Here is a 23,302-nt window from a genome sequence, read left to right as displayed (position 1 = left end):
GAAGAAAAGGAAAAAATAATGCACACCAGACAAACAGCAAAGGCAAGTGAACCTTACCTCCCAACACCAAACAATAAGAAAGTGTGGTCAACCAAAGCTTAGGAGGCTTGCAAATTCTCCGCAAGCTGCGAAGATGGAAAGGGCAGGCAAATTAAAGAAAAATTGGATCGTTTACTCTTGTTAACATTAGAAAGTACCATCAAATATATTCACAGTAATTTAGTGAGATTAGTGCCATGCTTTAAACAGTTCAAAGGCAAGATTACCATTGTCCCACTAAATTGAATGAGGACAAAGATTTTTGCGCCAAACTAGTGGGAGCAACACTTATTGCAAATAAGCACAGCGAGTACAATTTAGGCATTAAAAACATCAACAAACACATAGCCCTATATTGCCTCACCACTCAACATTAGGCTAATAGTACGAATTAGTGTCCTAGTTTTTAGTTAATCATTAAATCAAACAGAATGCAGTCCATATCTAAAACCATCTTAAACCATATTAGTGAACGAGCTTTGCTTTACTCAATTAATGTCTTCGCTCAAGTAAACTCATTCCAGAAAGTTCTTATTAAGTCAAACAGTATAAATTTTAAGATTACCAAAATACAGTGCAAGTCATCCTTGCAAAACATTCTTCAAAGCAAAGACAAGATCTTATGACCCCCTAAAATCACTCAACAATCACTGACAAACCAAACGGACTATCGAAGTCATTTTCTTGAAAAATCACTTCCTTCTCCATAATTTTCCAATGTTTGGTTATTTAGTGAAAATATTTTCCAAATTCCTTTTTTCATAAATTTCGGATGTTTGGTTTTTCAGTGAAAATATTTTCTAACTTCCTTTTTTAGTATTTGTTGATATGTTGCAAATGTTTTTCTATTCTCAAAACATTCTTCTCATTACATGTTATTTTTACTTTCTATCCATTATAATCATATTATCATTTTTATAAAATACTTATTCAAATTACACCATGAATTCTTAAATGGAAATATTAATGACACTAATGAATTAGCTTTTGATCTTCTTTTAAAAAAAAATATTAACGGGTGAAGAATCTCTTTTATCAAATTGGATGCCGCAACATTTTGTTTGTTGTCTCAAATCAGTGATAATAGAAAAAATTAGGTAACCTCTATACTAGATGCAACATCTTTCATTAAATGAACTAAATAAAACACATTTTTTTGGTTCGTTTTTCATTATTGCACTTGGGCTGGGAAAGAAGAGTTAAAAGTCAAGAAAACCTAACTGAACACTATTCTTATTGGTATAGTATCATGTCATTATCTTGTACCATTGAAAAAACAAGGGAAAAAAAAAATTGAAAGATTGGTCTAGTAGAAGAGTTTCGGTGACTGTTATGCTGGTGCAGATTTATGGAGAAACGGACTTTAGAAGTAGAGAATAGTGATAAAATCAGAGTAAAAGAGGAAGAAGTAGAAGATAACATAGGAATTAACTTAATGAAGTATTAATTAACATATAAGCCGCCTAAATGAACTGATAATGAGGGGAGATCTGTTGTGAGAGATCCTTCTCTCTTCCTGCTGCTGGTCCTTGCCTTTCCTGGAAACTCAATAAGTTTTCTCCATGTATCTTTATCATGTTCCTTACCATGGTTCTCCTACTATAAGTAGAGCTAGATGCTTAAAGGTTAACCTCGAGTCCGAAAATTTGACAGGCATGCGCCATGATATATCCTTTTCATGCAAAACATCCACAAAATGTCACTGGAACAGCCAGGGAATAAAGGCCACAAGTATAACTACTATAGTTCCTTAAAAGAAAAGAGAAAAAATAAACCTTTGGCTAAATCCTATTTTTGTAGGTTTGAATTTTGCCAACAGGGAGAGAACCGGAACAGTTCGCTAAATAAACATAGAACATTTTTTATTGTGAGACATTATGAAACATAGTAAGTGCTTCATTCGACATTTCAATCTTTCTTGAATCTCTCGAGAGAAATCAAACGAAGTCTTTGATTCTTCGTCATAAATGCTTTTCCCAGCTTCTCATTTTGCACCAAATGATTGAATACCAAATCCAGAAAGTCTTCGTTATAACCTTCTATCTTTATAATCTCATCATGTAGTTGGTTGATATCAAGCTTGTTTGTACTAATTTTGTTCAAAGCCTTCTCCACGTTGTTGAGACATCTTTTCAATTTCTTTTACGTTGTTGTTTGGTTCCGATGATGTTGCTCTCACTTCGAAAGATCTTGCACTATTCACGTTCTTTTGAACACTTGTCTCTACACTTGTCTTAGGAAGAAATCTGAGTTTTCAAATTCACATCGATAAATGATTTTGCATGAGACCCGGTGGCCAGATCTTTCCCAGCCACAACAACCATTTCATCATACAATTCGATTTTATTGTGAATATAATTGTTGTGAACTGGATTTTTCTGCATATCATAAACCAGAAATTTCAATCAACCATAGAACAGAATGATCGTGAGAAAACTATTTATACACACATCAACCTTGCAGCGAGTAGAGATATGACACAATTTAGAGACATCTATATAATATACAATAAGAAAAATAAAAATCTTATATAGACAAAAGATGTAAATACATGAAATTACCTGAATATAGGCATGATACACACTGGGACTGGGCCCTATACAAAAAAGTTGATATTAATCTTAGATAATTTCTAAGGTGCATGTATTCTTTTATATTGTCTATTATTTGCTAAATTATATTTTCAATTTTTTGATATCTATACCCTAACTAACACTAAGTTAATAGAAAAAAGGTACAAACCAAATTTGTTTTTTATGTCCTTGTCTAAAATACCTTTATTTGATGTCCCTAACTCATCAATGTATAATACAAAATTGTGGCCATGAAATTGTGGAAAAAGAATAAATTTCTTCAAATAATTTTTGCATTTTAAAATTTATTTCCAAAAATTGAATTACATGGTGTGTGCGCGTGCGCGCGTGTATATTGGTCAAAGTTGAAAGGATGCCTAAAGCAAAAAAAAAAAGGAAAGGAAAATTTTCTTGTAGTAGTATGTATTTTACTTTAAGAAATTAATTCTCACACCATTTTTCACTTCCCTCCGAAATTTCCCTCTTTAAAATGTTGTATTTTTCAATTTTTGTTAGAATAACAACCGTGTATTACTAAACAACCGATTATTGGGAGTAATCTATACTATTATAAAAGTGTCGATGAGTCAATTGCTTTCTCAATTGTCCAATCAAATTGCTCAATTGGAAAATTGGATTGTCAACTTGCAAAACTGAAGACTCTGATTGGTCCAATTTCGGTGGCGATTGCTGTAACTTTGAGCAATTTTAGTGGCAATTTCATAACGTCACCACTAACCACTGAAATTCGTTAAATTACCAAATAACCAGCCCAAGCAATCAACCTAATCGATCAGCGCCTCTCACCGGTGACCCTTGAGATCCCAAGTTCTAGTCTCCGCTCCGCTGGGTTTCTCTGCGCACTTAACGTGTTCGGGCCGGGTTGGAGCGCCGGACCCGGACCGCAGGGGATTAGTCGGGTCCCGTAAGAATTGATCCGAACACCCCTGTGTCGACAAAAAAAATAAAAAATAAAAAATCAACCTAAACGATCAATCACAATGAATAAGCAGATGAATTCAGTTCTCACCCGCAGTGGCGTCCTCCTCCTTTTTCCTGAAGTAACAAGGCTGTGGGTTGGCTGTCTATAAATATTGGGATACCCAATGCCAAAGGTAAGAATTTTATACGAAATTTTCATTAACCTAAAGGCATTAAAAACTTTTCTTTTTCCCTCACTTTCTGATTTTTTGTTTATAATCGTACAATTTCTCACCTAAACCTTCCATTCTTCTCCTCAAAACTTCTCCCACGCTTCTTGCCATCTGCACCTCCTTCTTTGTGACCTTTTTATTATTTTTCCTAAGGAATTTGATTCTTTTCATATCCTTGGTATCGGTTGGACTATTTAATTGTGAATATAGAACATAAAAAATAGCCAATTTTTTTCCAATGTTTAATTGCTAGGCATCTTAATGATTGGAGCCTTTTAGAATTCGACAATATTAAAAGTAGCCAATTTTTTCCCAATGTTTAATTGTTGGCATCTGAATGATTGGGGCCATTTAGAATTCAATATTATTATTTGTGGATGATTTTTAAATTTCTCAAATGCTAATGGTTTACTTTTTCTTTTTTTGTTTTTACTCCATTTCTAACCATCTGTCGCTTTCTTTCTTGCCAATGGCATATTCTGATTTTTGGACAGTTTATTGATACTTTATAAACTAAGACTCTACACTTCACATCAACTCGAATTATGTCATTCCAAAGAGTAATATATACATATTATACTTATTAGATGAGTATATAGAAAGGTAAGTAGTTGGCTAAAATATTGAGAAAGTGGATGATTAATGGCCTAAATATTCTATGAGCTCATTTTTCTTGATAAATACTTTATAATAAAATTAAACACGGACTCAATTATATCTTTTGTATTCCATGGTCCATAGTCTCTCATCTTGATTATATATATAACTATCTTAGTCATTTTTCTGTTAGTTTATGCTATGCATGCTGCTTTTGTCAAATCATGTATGCAGTAACAAGCCGGCTATATTGCACGAACGTCCAGATTCCAACATTCAGACAAATGTTCAGTCTCTTCTGAAAATATAAATATTGTCACCATCTAAGTTTTTATGTGAAGAAGGTTTGCATATATGTTAACGTATCTGTAACTTTACATATTTGTTTAATATATCTTAGACAATCTATAGCCATATAAGAGTTCCAATCAAATTTCTCAAAATTATATCTATTACTTGTTAGGGTGGTTATCTAAAATTAACCATTGGTGAAAACCATTACCTATTAAACTCAAAATCTATATGGCGATTATTAAGAAATAAATTATTGATAAAATTGTGGAAGCGTGCCTGGATTCATATCGACAAACTGATATATGAATCTCCAAGGGTATTGGGGTGGTCTTCCAAGTCAACACGTATTTATCGATCCTTGAGAGAGCCCTTTGGTATCTCTCGGGTATCTTTCTTGACGATGGAATATCAGGGAAGAGCTATATTTTGCGGTACTAGAAAATACGACAATTAGAATGATACGTGTGATCTGGGGACTATAACCCTATTTATAGGTAACATTCCTGTTACCTTTTGGTATCCTATTTCAGTCCATCATAGAAATAGGAGTCCTTAAGTCTCTACACATTAAAAACTCACATCCTATTAGATATATTAAGTCCAAACCATATTTGATCACTTTAATTAGACTTAACCTTATTTGACAGTTTGCAACCCATAATTATTCACATACAAGTCCAACGTTAGATTAAGGATCCAATAATCTCCCACTTGGACTATATGTGTAACCTTATAATTATGTTTCGCAATTAACCGTATGAGCTCAACTTTACTGTCATTGCTAAAATGTATCTGTAGCCAATTCGGTCCATCAATCACACCAATATAGGATTAAAGCAGACTTTGTTACAATTTCGTAACTTGACCCATCAATGGTCACATATATCGATACAATTGAATGACATGAATCATGATGTGGATGTGTAGTATGGAAATTTTATGTAATGTGATCAAAACATGCCTATTTCCAACTAGTTCATTTTAAATTTTTATGAGATAAAACCATACCAAAGTCAGAGTGTAAATAAATCCAAACTTTATTTATGCGTAAAATATCCTTAAATCATTAATAATCGAAAAGTATCATAAGAGCATTTAAAATATCAAATTCCCGCTAAAACTGTACATCATTTAACAACATGACACCCATAAGAGTAGTATGTTCATGAAACATTTTGGGTGGCAATTCCTTAGTAAGTGGATCCGCAATCATGGAGTTTGTCCTAACATGCTCTATCGACAACTGTTCACTCTGTACTCTTTCTTTAACAGACAGGAACTTGATATCTATACGTTTAAATTTCGTCGAACTCCTGTTATTATTGCAATAGAGGACTGCTGACTATTGTCACAAAATAATTTGAGTGGTCTTTCAATACTATCCACTACACGTAATTCGGTGACGAAGTTTCGCAGCCAAAATCCATGGTTGGATGCCTCATAACAAGCTATGAACTCTGCAGCCATAGTGGAAGATGCTATGAGGGACTGTTTAGTACTCTTCCAGGATATGGTGTGACGCCCCCACTTCTCCCAAGGGTGAACCCAAGAGTATCCACGGAACGCATGCCCAACTCTCGCCAAGACTCGATACAATTTCAATTCAAACTTAAGATAAACAACTAAGGAATGACAGTCGAAGTAAGAAAAGTCACTTCCTTAAACAAACTTTCAAGTGTTACAACTCAAGTTCTCAAAAGTGCATCACTTTTTCCAAAATACAGTCTCCCAAAAGTCGTCTAATCAATTACATTAAAATTCTAATCAAAGGGCCATCAAGTTGACATCTCCATAATTCCTTCAATTCCGACCCCTGTCAAGGAAAACAAAACTAATAGGATGAGCTGCTGTTCAGTAAGGCCAAGAAAATCATGCAAGCACGTAATTCAAGTAGGAATAAAACTTATACGAGAAATAAAACTATAATATTTAAGTAATTCGTGAATATTCACAAAACAGTTCATTTCCACTTGTTTTGCCAAAATTCAATCTAGTATTTCCTCCTGATGACACTCCATCACCCGAGTGGGTAATTAAGTCCGTAGAACTTTACTTATTCCATTTATGATTCTGAATCGACATGAGAGGTACCTTCCACCCGAATCGGTGTGGTACATGCTATCGCCTAGGGAATCGATTATATGTTTATGGTTCTGAGTCGACATGAGAGGTACCTCCCACCCGAATTGGTGTGATACTTACTATCGCTCAGTGATCGATGAGACATCACTCCAATCGATTTAGAATGATTTGTGATTTTGAGACGACATGAGAGGTACCTCCCACCTAAATTGGTGTGGTACTTACTATCGCTCAGAACTCACAAGCTAAACATATCCATGTGAAATTACCAATTATATCTATTCATGTAATAAGTACCACGTAGTTAAAAAAGAGAGAGAACGAGGGCGATAGAGTACACTCTCGTCTCGGCAAGTTTACGTATCATGTATAACACTTGTACAATTAATATTTCAATCACATAAGCATTTAACATGCACTTGACACTCACCTAGTTAAAATAAGAGAGTGGTGCACAATCAAGTATTTAAGCATCTGCTGTGAGGTCCTCTTGAAGGTCCCCTTGAGTGCCTGAACAAAAATAATCGGTGATTACACGCTACCACTTAAAAACCCCTAACTATCGGAGAAGATTGTACCCTTATACAATACTTAAGAAAATATCGTGAAAAGAGCCTAAATTACTCGTAAATCGAGACTCAAAAGTGGGGTTTAATTATATAAGGTAAAACTGTTTTCCCTCAAGAAATCAAGTCTAAAACGGTCATTTAATATCGACGGTAATGGAGAGTTTCTAAAAACTCAATCCCCTTCAAGTTCAAAATTTTCAGTTTCGAGGAGCAATTTTTGGAAAATCATATCTCACACTCCGTAGGTGCAAAATTAGAAAACTTGGTACCATTGGAAACTAGTTCCAAAGTTCTAAAAGTTCCTAGAAGACACTTGTTCATGATTCTAAATGGAAGACACTCACATTTCAGCTTAAATTTGCTGACTTGCACTTCCAAGACAGATTCGGGGTAAATTTTTGGTAAACTTTGGGAATTCGGCAAAATTCACAGAATGTGAACTAATCTCTAAAATTTGAAACTCAATTAGAGTTACAATCAAAGTTTAAAACACAATAAACAGAATAAGAATCGGAGTTTTGAGCGCCAAGATATAGCAGCTCAAAGTTGGTTCAAAATGACGACCATTGGGCAATTTTTCAGATTTGAAACACAAACTTTGGGACTTCAGTTGGGCATCGAAATGGACTTGGAATGGCACCAAATTTGGTGTGATTACACTACCATATAAGGGCTACGCCTCTGTCAAATTTCATGCAAAAATTTGTACGGAAAATCGGTTAACAAGACCACTAAATTTTCAGAAATTTCCAAGGTAATTCTGCCTTATGCTTCCGTTTTCCTTTTTTCGAACCTTTGGCCAATGAAATCAACTCAAACATGGTTAATTTATGAAGAAAAGATCTAAGAAACATCCAACATACATTTGTTAGGTGATTGGCACCAAAAGTTTCAAAATAACAAGTCCCAATTCGAGCTAGGCCATCGGCTAGCCAAAATTAGGGTTTTTGATCACTGACGCAGTTCTGTAATTCGGCCACAACTCACTCAATTCAACTTGGAATTAAGCATGATTGGTAGCTTTGGAAACTACATTCATAGGGCTACAATTCATCAAAAGAAATTATTTTGAAATTCAATTCATAGCTAGCTCAAATTCAAGCAACAAATCCCAGCACATTACTGACTCTCTAGCACAGCAATAAAACAGAATAGGTAAATTTGAAGATTTGGTACGGATCACTCAGTTTGAATCAGGGGATGCATTTTATACCATTAGAAAACTGGAAGTGTCTAGTTTCAAATGCCGCAAACAAAACTTCGTTTCGACATCGAAGCAAAGAGTTATAATCGTTCAAAGTTTGCTGCCAGGTAACCCCTGTTACCCGTTTTCTAGCTTTGAAAGATTTTCGAAAATGCAACCTTTACCAACCAAATCAAGTGATTTTTGGTGAAAACTTTCCACACAACCTATACAACATATCTGCATCAAAATCAAGATCATTTGGTCACAAAAAAATCGCACCAAGTGCTCTGCAAAAACATAGCAGAATTTGCCCCTTTCTCATACAAGCTTTCCTTTGATTTTCTTTACACTTTTTCAACTTATATCCACTAGTTTAACACTTAATCAACATAAATAACACCCAAAATCATCATATCAGTCCAACATGTCCATTGTAAGATTTTATAGAGCCCACTCAAATGATTTCCAACAAAATAAAGATACCCACATGAAACTACAAGCTTCCAAGTAAAATCTAACTCACTAGAATCAAGTTTCAAAAGTTGGATGATTTACTACCTCTTGGTTGGTGAAACTCAGAAATTTCGGCCAGTAAGAGCTCCAAGAAAATCATGGAAATGATGCTCTCTTCCTAATCCAAGTGAGTCTCCAAGTTGTTGTGAGTTTGTGTAGTGAATTTGGAGTGAAATGGTGCAAGATTTGCGTGAGATGAAATGAGTTTTGCTCCTTCTTCTTCCTTGAGGGTTTCGGCACCTTTAAGAGAGAAAACAGAGAGATGGTGCTAATATGGGAAGCTTCTTCGAGAAGTTTGGTGGTTGGTAGCTTTAGGTGCACAAAAGTCAACTCTCAATAGTGCGTGTACGAGCGTGTTTCGTATCCGTTTTCTCTCGGGTTTGTTTCACTTGTGCACTAAACCTCTAATGCACTTCCTTTAACACTATTATTATTCATTGTTAGTAGTCTAACAATAATTTTCTAAAGTCCTTTAATTAGTCACGCGCGTGAAAATGCGAACTAATACTAGGGTAATTAATCATAAAAATACCTATTTTAAAACTGACGCATGAGTTCTCAAATCTCCAAGGTCACTGTACTCTCAAATCGACTATTGCCTCCAAACGCGTACTCACTAAATCTCACTGAACGAGCTTCCAAAAATTAAATGTATTAACGGGACATTTTAAAAATATATGCAAGTCATAGTTCCATGTAAATGATTCTAAAAGGGTTAAAATAAATTATTCGGAAAAAATGGGTGAATAAATATTTAAATAAGCCAGTAAAATAAGATAAAAATAAGTAAATTTTTGGGTCCTCACATCCTCCTCTTCTTAAAAAAATTTCGTCCTCAAAATTCATAACTTGATTTTTGTGTAACTCTAAATACTTCTTTCGGTCTCCTCTTCAACTTCTCAAATTGCTTTCTCGATTCCATAATCTCTCTATAAAACATTTATTAGAGGGATTTGCTTGCGTTCTAACTTCTTCACTTTTCGATAAAATCTTTACCGGTCTTTTCCTCACGTGACCAATTTTCATCACTCTTATTTCTCCCATTCAAAACTCACACTTATTAAACTGAACTATCCTCCGGTGCCATTCAAGATCTTATTACAGGTCTAAAGGTGTGGAGCAATAGATTACATATACATATAAACCGTAAAATCAATTAAAAATAAGGTAAATTTTCATATATCATAAAAGATCATAATAGTTACACTAAGTTGTAATAAGTTCATCAAATCATTTCAAAAGAAAAGAGGAAACAACAAGATCAAAATGTACTAAGTCGCAATATACAACAAAAGGATGTCATCCCCTATCGAAAAGATTACAACCTCTAAAAGTGCCAGTCTATACTAGGGTAAAACTACAATCCCTATTTGTCTAGTGGAATCAGATTCACCCCTACTCGTAGAGTTTCCACTACTTGGATCCCTCTTATAATCATCAGCATTAATCACTCTTTCTGGCACTCGACTGATTTGCAGTGGATTTAGCAGGTTGTTGAGAATTTCCTTCTCCCTTAGAAGCTCTAGGGCAATTCGAAAACTTATACTCGGTACTACCGCACCTCAGACATTTTCCTTGCTTTCTCCAACACTCGGCCTCAGTGTGGTCAATCTTGCCACAGTATCCGCAAGTTACGCGAGGAGTCACGATTTGACCAGTTTGAAATTTCCTCTTTTGTTGACCTCGCCTACTCTGATTTTCTTTTGGTGGGGTTTCGCTTGATGGAGTTTCTCCGGATTTTTCAGGCATCTTCACTCCTCTAGCCTTTTTTCCTATTTTCGTCAGGGGGTAAATTGGTGTTACTACGCCATATGTTTACCTCAATGCCTATGTACTTGCTGCAAGTGCTAGATCCACCTCGGGCAGTTTTGCTCAATTTGGGAAGGATATGTAATGCCTTTTTATGGGATAAAAATGCAGCTTCAAAGGGTATATATTCACTGGATGTCTTGGGAGAAAATCTGCTACCCAGTAGTTGAAGGTGGACTAGGTTTTCGCTCCTTCGAAGACATGTACTTAGCCTTTACTTGCAAGATTTGGTGGCGGTTGCAGAAAAACGAGTTGTTATGGGCAGATTTTATGCATGCCAAATATGTTAGGGGTAGCCACCCGCTTCAAGTTCGGGTAACCAAGCTTTCCCCTTCGTGGAGACGCTTGGAGGGCATTAGAAATGTAGCGGAGGGCAACATTAGATGGTGTGTAGGCAAAGGTTTTGTAGATTTTTGGTATGATCGCTGGCTTTTTTATTCTTCTTTGGTTGACTTGATCTCTATTAATGACTCACCACACATGTTGCTAGCTGAGTTCTTTGGTGACAGGGGTTGGAATGTAGAGAAGCTGAGGCATTGGGTGCCTGCTCATCTGGTTAGTTAGATTTAGGAAGTTCAATTATCTCCAAACCGATATGATTTTATGATTTGGGTAGGCTCGTCCTCTGGGGATTTCTTAGTCAAGTCTGCTTGGGAGCTTATTTGACAAAAATGTAATAACTCACTAGTGGACGGTTTCCTCTGGAACAACTTAGTGCTGTTGAAACTGTCTTTCTTTGCATGGAAAGTGGTGCATAATTTGGTTCCCTTGGACGTGAATTTGAAGCGACGTGGAATTTCTTTGGTATCCAGATGCTTCTATTGTCTTTTGCAAGAAGAATTATTAGTTCACTTTTTTGTAGGCCTGTCAATCGGGCTTTCATAAGTTTGAAATCACCTCGTTTAATTTGTAACATCTTCAGGTTTTGGGTTATGAGTTTCGGGTTAATAAATATGAAATTCATACTTAACTCATATAATATTTGGGTTGTGAGCCTTATTCGGACTTAGCTCAAACTCACTTATCGCTCTTTAATTTTTTTAATATAATTACTATAATTATTAAGTTGAAAAACTAATTTAACATTTACAAGACTACAATATTAAAACAAAACATGAACAAATAATAGTTCTTTAAAGGTATATAAACAAAAATTTTTCAATAATATTTATATTTAATTCTTTCAAAATACATGAAAAATAATAATAAAAGTTGAAACTTTTTTATAGCCTTGTGATTTGAATCCAAACATACTTGATGATTTGTGTTTCTAGACTAAAAAGAAATCAACCAATATTATGCTAATACAAAAATTTACTCAACCAATAAGAAAAATTAGAGATTCAGTTGTGCATTAATAATATTGACTCTCAAAAAAGCTCATATAAGAGTTTTCAGATGTATTTTTGTATTTTGTAATTTATATATATTTAGTATTTAGTAATAATATATTTGAATATATAATTATACATAATATCAAAATATAAATATTATATATATATAGGTAATTAAAAGGCCGGGCATATAACGGGTTTGAGTCTAATGAGGCCCAAGCTCGGCTCATATTTAATTTGGACATAATTTTTAGGTTCAAACTCAAACCAACTCACTAAAAGGTCGAGCTCATCGGGTTTCGACCTTTTAGTGGGGGCAAACGAGCCGAACTCGAGCTGGCCTTGCCCCATTGATAGTCCTACCTTTTTGTGATAGGTCTGATAGCAATAGAGGTATGGAGCTCTTTTCGAAAGAGATTTGGAATTATTGATTCTCATTCCTTTTCGGTGTCTACGATGGTTTTGCCATGGTTTAGCTCGACTTCTCTGATAACACGGGACCACATAAGGACTGTTGTTCTAGTAGCAGCATTGTGGTTCTTATGAAAGTCTAGGAACAAAGCGCGTTTCGATGGTGCTCATTTTGGGGCTCATAGGGTTATTTCTTTGGTTGATGAATTTGTGGAGTAGGTGGAATTGGTAAAAAAATTCTCTCGTGCCACTTTAGGGGGGACTCGGCAAATCCATGGGCTTAGCTAGGCACCCAATTGGCGAGGGGAAAGAAGACTTACGCCGTATCTTAGAAGCGGCCACCGTTGCAACATGTCAAGTTGAACACGGATACTAGTGTTTCCCAAAATTAGGCTTATAGGGGTGGTTTACTCCGAGACTTTGAAGGCCGTGTAATTTTCGCCTATCACAAGGAAATTGGAGAGATGGATGTCTTAAGAGCAGAAAGCTCATCATTGTTGTATTGTCTTCAGCTATGTAAGGATGTAGTCAGGGGTTCCCTGCTGGTGGAAGTAGATTCTGAGAGCTTAGTTCTGCTACTTAATACGGCGGTGATGTCCCAGTGGCCTTTATGTAATACGCTAAGGAGCAACGCTGCTTTCCTTACTTCCAGCAACTTTATCACATGTTGTTAGAGAGGCAAACTCTTTAGCGGATAAATTAGCAGGTTTGCGATTGCTGTTAGAGTTATATTGTACTTCGCTTCATCAACTCTCGTGTTTAGTGAGAGCTTCGGTATATTTAGACAGCAGAGAGCTTCGGTATATTTAGACAATAGAGAATTCACTTCCCTGTGATGACAATTTGTAAGGGAATAGCTCTCCTATTTGTTGTTTAGTTATGGAGGATGTCCTTAGCTCTTTGTATTTTTTCAGTTATATCAATAAAACAGGGGCTGGCACCCTCACCCTATGTAGGTGTTCTTAAAAAAAAAAGTCATCACATATTGAATAGCTTTTGAACCTATATAACTTAATAATGGTACATATGTGATTGTATACTAACTAGTATAATCTTTAGCATAATCCCATCTTATGATCAATCTTGATATTTGCCATCTTGTTTGATCATTTGGCAGTTTGTAGATTTTCTTGAATCAAAGCTTTTTTCCTAATTCGAGTTCTTTTCACTTTTGTATATGTTTTCGTGCAAACTTCTTATTGTTTAGAAAAAAAAACTGAAATTGTTTGTGATACATCAATTTGTTCATATTATCTATCTCTTACGAGAGCCACTAAACAAACTCTATCCTTCAAGGCATATGCATTGTTGATGGCAATCATGTTGTCTTTTGAAAGTAAAGTATCATAGAATATTCTCATTTAACTAATTATTTATTATTTTTCTGGAGGTTTATGTGTAAACAAGTTAAGACAAATTTTATAAAAAGAATGAAATGATTACAAATCATTTTAAAATAGCTGCTGAAAAGAAAAAAAAGAATTGAATGAATAGTTTGTTAATAAATAAAAGGGTGATTCATAAAATCTATTTTGATTACTTTCTTTTTGTTAATGTTTTGTCTACAATATTATAGGTAAAAATAAGACAAATTTTAGTATGATCAAATAGGTGCGTGGACTTTATTAACATGCACAGGCACTTTAATAGCGTGTGTTATATGCATGTGTGTGTGTGTGTAAGATTGTCAATGTATGTAAAATTAATGCATACAAAAATGATGATAATGAAAAATATGAATAATCATCAATTTTACTAATTATCAAACTATTCGTTTGTCCTAATGAATAAATTGTAATATAATATTCCTTCCGCGATCAATCCACTTACCACTTTTACTTAATTTGCGTGAACAGTACAAATTCTAAAAGCAAATAGTAGCCCTTTATTCCTTCTCTAAAACCCACCACAGACACCCAATTCTCACTGCCTCTCACTGCATGTGTGCGTGTTTTTTTCACTAATTTTCTTGGTATAATTAGTACTATTTTTGTTTTCACTTCAAGTTTTGGTTAAGATGAATTAAATTTACCAACAACTGGAGTCCTTGGTTGGGTTGTGCTTTGTTGATGAGACTTGCCAGAGCCACCTCTGGGTTGAGCTGGCAATGCAAGTACCACCAAAGCTCCATTACTCGATAAATCTGTGTTCATGTTGTCTTCCATTTTAAGCTTTTACAAAATAGAATTTAAGGGACCGAATTTTACTTTTCCAACCGGGGGGGGGGGGGGGGAGGACGGCTAATAAATAAGCAAAGAAAAGTAGTCGGAGAACTTGAGCAGGGTGGAAAAGTTTTGGGGGTATTTTTTAGGCCAAGGAGATTGGCGTCAGAGAGGTCTAGTGTGAGGTTACACTGAAATATCTTAAAAGCATAAATTCATTAGCCTGCACTCCAAAACATTTAGCATATTACATGTGCCTACTAGGTTATTGTCGGATAACATATTTAAGATTGGATTCAAATAACTATCCTATCTGAGAAATGGAAACTAAAAACTCTATATTTCATCCCACATGTAGAAAAATTGGCATCTGCTAATTTGACCATAGTCTCCGAACATATGGTGCATGATATCAAGGTTATGATAATAAAAATACTCACTTATTTCAAATATTGAAGGTAATGGAAAATTGGTCCTTAATGAATTATAGATTAGATAACTAGTATAATACAATATGGACTTATTACACAAGTTTTCCAAATCCTGTCAATAGAGGTTTGTAGCTTCATTTAAATGCAACAATGTGGGTTATGACTAGATAGCAACAAATTTAGTAACAGATAATCATCAAAAGGGATGAAGACTAAGCAGCCATGCTGAGAAACAAATAAATGTTGGGGATTGAACTGGTCGACACCTACTCAGCAAGAGAAGCCGTCAAAGATTACGACAATCCAAGAATATAAAATAAATGTATGAATATATAGCATAGTCTTGTCTATCTTGTGATGGGTGATAGACATTCACTCAACTATTCCATCTACATAAGTTTATTCTCATTTTGCTCCCTCCAAACTTTTGTATGAATTCATTTAGCATAGGAGCTAATCTTTTGCTTTTCCTATGAAACGGACACTCCTGTTCAACAAAGAAAGCATGTCTTAGAAACCATCCTCAAATTTTTAAAAGCAAAATTGCTAGCTTGTCAAAAGGCATTTTTAGTTTGAAAAGCAACTATGTTAAAGACTTGCTAAATAGTGGCAAAAAGCAAAGATAGTATCATAATATGGTAACTAAAGGACAAAAGTTAAAGAAAGCGTACGTGCAACTGAAGTGATTAATCGCCACCATTCACTTCCCTGTCCAAATATATTCGGCTCCCGAATTAAAATTTTCGACAATATCTCCTCAACATGGGCAAAAATAAGGTTGTTGATTGTGGTGGATGGGCCGAATGGAGGCCCCATGTCGACCCAAATGCCATTACTTCTGACTGATCAACATAAAATTTGAACGGGGGTTGAACCGAGAGTCTATCAGGAATCCATCTTGTTTATGGGTTGAAATTCATTACATCATCACATTTCAGCGGATAATTTAAGAACTAAAATTTACTATATATTAACTATGATATGCAAGTTTGTATCTTATTGCCCTAGAAAAATTTACGTACTAGGACCAATTTTTCTAAATTTTATCTAAGAATGATATATTATATAGATAAAATAGAATGTATACAACAAGCCAGAAGAAGTCGGGCTCACAGGAGTTCTATTCTTCATCCAATAACACATAGCATGAATTTACTAAGTCGAAATTGTGGCGACCCCACTTCCCCCTAAGGCGAACCAAAGGGTTGGCGGGCCGTCTGCCCAACTCTCGCCAGGACTCACGCAAGCATTCTAACCCAAAACCTTCCGACGATTAACCTAAGCTATTACAAAAATGATTCTTCCGAAACAAATCGATTTCTATCACCACATTAACTTCAAAGATAACAACATATAACTTAGCCAATCGACGGCTCTTAAACACTTCGCGCGTCGCTCGCAAGGGTTAAGGACATACTATACCAATACAAACATACATACCGAATACTAGAATTAGGGATTACACTTTTCCAGCTTCAAGTGGCAATCCAAAATGAAAGGTACAATGCTTAGCTTAGAAGTCATTACAAACCGAAAATTAAATTCAAGTTGTTCAAGTACAACCATAGGAAATATAAGCTGTTCAAATACTTTCAAACCTTCCATCCTGTAAGGAAAACAAATAAACATGGGGTGAGCTAAAGCTCAGTGGTGCCCCAAAACATGCAGTCACGTAAATCAAACAGCGAGAAATAACTTAAACAAATTGAACAGTTAGGAAAGCGTATAACAGCACAAGGTAGGATACAGGGGCTCTCAGGAGCCATTCTCCTCGCTTGACCACCATTCATCGTAGTTGACCCTCCGTCAACTCTCACTACTTATAGTCCATGTAGATCCACTCATTTTAATCCTAACCCGTCACCATTCATACCCCGGTCCCGGGCCCGCTCACCGACAAAGGACGCAGAATACTCGAGATATACCCGTAGATGTTTGGTCGAGGGATTCACCCAACGACATTATGGTAGTTAGATTCATGCGTCGAGGGATTCACCCAACGACGTAACTACTTTTAGATTCAGGGTAGTTGGATACAGAAGTCGAGGGATTCACCCAACGACGCAACTACATTTAGAATCAAGGATTCAGGAGAAAAATGTTTTTGCACAAGTCACCACTCGAACGGCTAGTGCGATAAAGTACACACAGCTCACTTCGATGGATCAAAAATCAGTTTTGCAAATTATCACATATCGAGTCAAGGAAGTACTTTAAACAGGTAAGCATAGAACAGACAGGGACACTCACCAAGAGTGAAGTTCAGGTATCAAGTTGGGAATCGAATTCCGCGTCCTCGCAATATCCTAGAATACCAAATTTTGAAACTATAAGTTTCTATTCAGTTTTCAAGCTTATACACATCGAGGTTTATCTAATATATTACTAGTTTACTTTCCTATAGTAAATTCAAGAATCTACTTAGGTTGAAGCTTGACAAAAGTAGCAGAAATGTTTCTTATAGTTTTCCTTGAGATATTTTTCCTTAGAAAAGGGTAACTAGTATTATTTTCTTGAAACAATTCAACCATCCACTAAGGATTGAAATTTAGTAAAAGTAGGAAATGTTTTATATGGCTTTCCTTAAAAATATTTTTCTCTATACGAGTGCGGCTAGTACTATTTTATTTAGAATAAGTTTTCTTGCCGAGCAAGTTTCTATGTTTTTAACTAAAATTATTAAAACTCGTATTTTGGAACTTTTCCTATAGTTAACTAGCCAGGAGCAATACTTAATGAAAGAAAAGGAATTAATATAAAACTTAGGATTTTCAAAAGCTATAGAATTTAATTACTATAGCTATCAAGGCTAGTTTGAGCTAAAGGAAATTATTGGTTTGGAAAGTTTTAGGCGAAACACTAGATATTGAGTTTTATAATCTAATACTAGCTGGAAAATATTTTTGATTAATTTGATCACAGTTACTCGAGTTCGCAAGGTCGATACAATTTCCACAGCTCCGATCCCGTTTCGAAATCATAGTATGGATCAAAATATGGCAAAAATCACATAGCAAATTACTAGGGTTTCGTCAATCATTAGCCCTAGATTTCAACAAATGCATTTCTGATAAAAATAAAATGAATGACCAAGGCTTCATCAATCATTAGCACTTGGTTTCGGCAAGCTTATATCACATCTTAACTAAATAAAAAATGAAGGTAAGGCCTTCAAGAAATTCCAGCAATCAAAGTTCATCACTCTTTAATATTTATAAAACCATTCAAATGGCCAAGGGCTTCATCAATCATTAGCCCTTGACAACATCAATCACTTCCAACCACAATTCAATCAAGAATTCAAACCACAAATAAGCTAAATGTTCGATCCAAGTCAAAAATTCAGTTTCATAAAGAAACAGGACATTCAAGCAGGACAGTCTACTTTGAGGAGTCACGGACAGCAGTACATATGGAGGAAAAATATGAAATTTCTACAAAACAAAGGCCCATGAATCTAGTTTCAAATGCCACTGACGGCGCCTTAAACGGATTTTCCTACACCAAGATACATGCATTTTACTGAGACTGGTCAGGGACATCCGAAAATCTGAAATTTCATTTTCCACTTGTGAAAAACTCCTTTTTCTCTTTTAACACCAAAATGTTTTTATTCAACCATCCATACATTTCTTATAAAACTCCAAAACAACATATTCCAGGCATTTCCATCCATCATGATTCAAAGAAATATTTAAAAACCAAGCTAAGATTCCAACTCACCCTTCGGCTACCACAAAAGAAATTCCGACATGTATACACTAACATTTTTGGTTCCATCTTCCAATTTATCAAATATTTCATTACTAAACAACTTGCACAACTTAAAACTTACAACTCCTCTGTATTTCTAAACCATTATATCCCAAGGGAAAAATAAAATAACGTTCCAGAAACCAATTAAACTTCCAAAAACAAACTAAAATTTCTGGTTCAACCCTTGTGGCTTCCAAAATTTTCCAGCAACCAAATACTTTTTAGATCAAATTTTCCCTTGGTTTAAACATGGTGTTAGGTACTCAAATTCAGCATGTAAACACTTAGCTAGCTATTAAAAATTTTCACTTCAAAACCAGATTCATTCAGCAACTAAAATCATCCAGAAAAATCCAGAAATCTGTCCAACTAGTCACGGTTGAACATGCATGAAGAAACTTTCTGTTTTCATTTTATTTTCTTGGTTAAAACATGCTTTTAAACTCTCAACTTCCTCATGCAATTACTTAGCTAGAAAATAAACATTTCCATTTCAGAAATCGAGTTCAAATCACAGTTATAATTATCTCCAAAATTCCAGAAATTTTCCAGCTATCCTCGGATGATCAAGCATGCAGCGGATTTCTGTTTCAATTAATTTTTCTGTTTTAACCCAATTAATTAACTACATAAAAAGCTTACTTATCTTGTTATTACCCAGCTAATCACGGTTATAAGCTCAGAACAACAGGATTAAACCAATTAAGGCTGCATTATTCAAGTCAAGCTCTCAGCTATCACAAAAAAAAAATGCCAGCAGCTAATGGTCATAAGATGTAAACTTTTCCCTGGCTGGATCATTATATTAGGCACCCAAAATTGACATGCGAGGCTACCCAATAAAGTTACTTATCATATCTAGTTCAGAGCAAGTTCGGTCAGCAGCTATAAACATCCACAATTCCAGAAATTCCTACGACTATTCTCGGATGATCTTGCATGCAACAGATTTTCTTGTTCATCTTTATTTCTTGCTTAACCGAGCAAATGAGCTGCATTCACAGTTTAATCATCTTGTCTTAAGTTAGGGAAACACATATAAACATTCAGATTGCATCAGGGAAACAGAATTAAAGCTGCATCTCCACTTCAGCTTTTCGGCAAAACCATTTACTTCCAAAACAGATTTTTCTAATGCTTTGATTTCATCATCCGATTGCACAAACAATACATGCATGCCCCTAGATGGCTCAATCTACCTCTTGATCAACCTAAAATGGTCCAGAAATTACCTCACAGTGCAACTCACCCATACGGCAGAGCTGAATTTTTTTCTTCCTCTCGGCACGCGCGCAAGGCCTGAAGTGCTGGTTCTGGTTGCAATAGTTGCGGCTGGGACTGATGAAGGTGGTGACGATCAGCAGCTCCCACGACTTCCACTTGCTCTCTCCTTTCTTCCCTCAAACTCACGGACAGACCAGAGAAGATTCAGCTCGCGATTTTTCTTTCTTTCCTCTCGGCTGCAAGGTGCAGCTCTCTCTCTCTCTCTCGTCGATGATCACGAGGTGAAGCTCTCCCTCTCTCACTCTTGGTCAATGCTCACGGTGTGAGGAAATGGAACTGGTTGTGCGAGGTTGAAGTGAAGAAATAGGCGCGGTTAAGGGGGTTGGGTGTGCAAGAGGGTGGAGTGTGAAGGTGTTTTGTGATATAGGAATGAAGATGGAGTGGGATGGTATCGCGGTTTTGTGATATGAAATGGAAAGTATGGTATAAGGTGCCGCTGTTTTGGATCAGAGATTGCGTGTAGGAATCGATTGCGTATCGATTTAGCAAAAATGTGATTGGCCGGTAGTTGCGGTGATTGAATTTGCTGTCAGAGGGTTTGTTTGGTTTGCATGGAAATGTAAGGGCATTTTAGTCTTTTCACTTTGCTTCCTAACCTCAACTTAATTTCTCAATTCTAACTTAATTCTAAAAAAATTATCCCCAAGCGTGATTTGAACGCCTAATTATACCCTAATATACCTAAACCATTTTTATCGAATAATTATCGATTAAACTTGAATATTAAGGTTCCTAGTAATTCTTATATTATTTAGCGATTAAATTAGTTATTAGTATTTCCAATTATTATTTCTCAAGGAATAGAGTTAGTCTAACTCGAAATTTATCGATTTAATAATATAAAGTCAAGTGGAATAATAATTTAATCCAAGGGTGTCAATTTGCACATAAAAATTATTTTTACGCACTTATTTGAAAACAAAGAAAGATAAGGATATATTTATCGAATTTTCACGCCTTAAGCATGTTTAATATATTAGAATCATATTTATCGAAAATTCATTGGTTTTCATCTTAACGCGAGAGTTCCTATTAACATTTAACATTATTACCTAATTATTTTAAACTATTAAAATCAAGTTTGACCTTAATATGAAAATTTGACGTTCTTGATATTCGTTTATCCATTTATATCAACATTTATTAACTTAATCATTGTTAACGCTTAAGATTAGCTATCGGAATTCAAAGAGGTTTAATTGTTAAATAAATGAAATATTTTACCTTCGAAATATGAATTTAATGAAACAAAACTAGAAATTTAATAGTTTAGCACAATTCTTTTTATTTTGTACATAAAAGTTATTGGTTTTGGTCTTAACGTGAAATTTCTTATTAGTATTTAACGTTATTCACTAATTAGGATTAATTAGTGGAATTCAAGAAATTTTATATAATTAATCTACTCAGGTAGCATTAATTTTTAACATAAAGAAAACTAAGTATTTTAGCATTTTATTTTAAGGCGATAAATTATTCTAACTCCAGATGTATTAATTTAGTCTAGCAAAGTCAAGAAAATTCATATCTTGGGAAAATTATATTATTCTTCACATAAAATTGTTTTTACGGACTTATTTGCAGACAAGGGAAATTAATGCTAAAGTTTATTAAAAAGTTAAAAGAAGTGCAAATGAAATACAAACTGATATTTATATATATATTTTTCAGGGTTCTCACAGAAATCATGACCTTCCAATATCATCAACGTTGCATTTTGCTCCTGATCAGAACCAAATACATTTGGTAAAAAATAATTCAATGAATTGCAACATTCCTGTTAGATCGGTTGGTATGAATATTCTGTCAAACTCTATTGTGAATTAAAATGGTTCTATAACAACTATAACTACCCAACTTACAAATAATCATTCATCTGAAATTTATGAATTAGATTGTTCTCAACTTTTTGGTGTTGCTATTTACTTAGAATTGTCTCCTTAACATAATCAATTTTCTGGTCAAACCTCTGCCAATCACCAATCCAGTATTCTTGAGACTGACAATATTGGTCAGAATCAATTTAATAATGCCTTCTCTAATGTAAGCCACCTCTCAACCGACCAGTCTTCAAAAATAATTTATTGTCCTTTGATATCCAACTCATATCACTCCAGATATATTGATATTACTAGATGCTAGATGGAATCTGATGCTAATAGTCAAACTAATGACTCATACATAATGATATGTGCCTGGTACCTTCTCAAAGTATGTATCATACATAAATTTAGTACATATGTTTAACTTAATAGAACATATCAAACAATATTATTTTGAACTTTTGTAGAAAGATCAATTAAACTTTGGAGTTTTGGACCTCAGTTGTAAGGATTGTGGAGCTATTATGTGGTATGAAGAGACAACTAATAAGACCATTGATACTACAAAACTTAAGTTCTCTCAATGTTGTCAACAAGAAAGATCAAATTGCTGGTACTTTGTGAACCTCCTGCATTCTTGAAAAGACTACTGACTTATAATGGGGATAGTTTATCAAAAAAATTCAGAAAAAAAATTAGAGTTTACAATATGATGTTAGCTTTCACTTCTTTTGGGGAAGTTATTGACAGACAGATAAACAATGGTGGTGGACCATATGTTTTTCACATAAATGATCAAAATCATCATTGTTGCTAAATTCTAACCAGTTAGGATGGTGGATGCAATTGTACATTCATGACGCACAAAATGAAATCAGCAATAGAATTCGCTGTCTATTTTCATTTGAAGAATATAGTGGTCTTGACTCGACAATAGTCGAAGGTTTGATACAAATGTTGGACGAACACAATTCTTTGGTTAAAGTATTTAGAATGGACTGGGGTCATTTTCAAAGTTCATAATGTAGAGATGTCCATATTAGATTGATTAGTAATCAGCAACGAGATAGGAGAAAATATAATTTACTGACAGTATCTAAGGTTGCTGCACTAATTGTTGGATATGGTCAACAAGCAACATGTAATCGGGATGTTATTGTTTAAGAAAGAGGTGGTGGATTGAAAAGAATAACTGAATTGCATCCAAGTTTCGTGGCAATGCAGTATCCCATTATCTTTCTTTATGAAGAAGATGGTTTTAGGATTGATATTCCGCTAAATAACA

General features: G+C 34.9%; 1 long non-coding RNA gene across 1 annotated transcript; it reads right to left on the bottom strand.

Moving 5' to 3' along the window:
* Positions 1-16,236: 16,236 nt before the first annotated feature.
* On the bottom strand, positions 16,237-20,593 carry LOC113719137 (uncharacterized). Its single transcript, XR_003454766.2, has 3 exons — positions 20,143-20,593; positions 17,405-17,460; positions 16,237-16,760 (listed from the first exon to the last, which is right to left on the bottom strand). It is a non-coding gene; the product is annotated as an uncharacterized lncRNA (long non-coding RNA).
* Positions 20,594-23,302: the final 2,709 nt, after the last annotated feature.

The sequence above is a fragment of the Coffea arabica genome, chromosome 11e (assembly GCF_036785885.1).
Source record: "Coffea arabica cultivar ET-39 chromosome 11e, Coffea Arabica ET-39 HiFi, whole genome shotgun sequence".
Taxonomy (NCBI): Eukaryota; Viridiplantae; Streptophyta; class Magnoliopsida; order Gentianales; family Rubiaceae; genus Coffea; species Coffea arabica.
The sequence above is the reverse complement of the archived record's forward strand: the minus strand, read 5'-3'. Positions and strand labels throughout refer to the sequence as shown.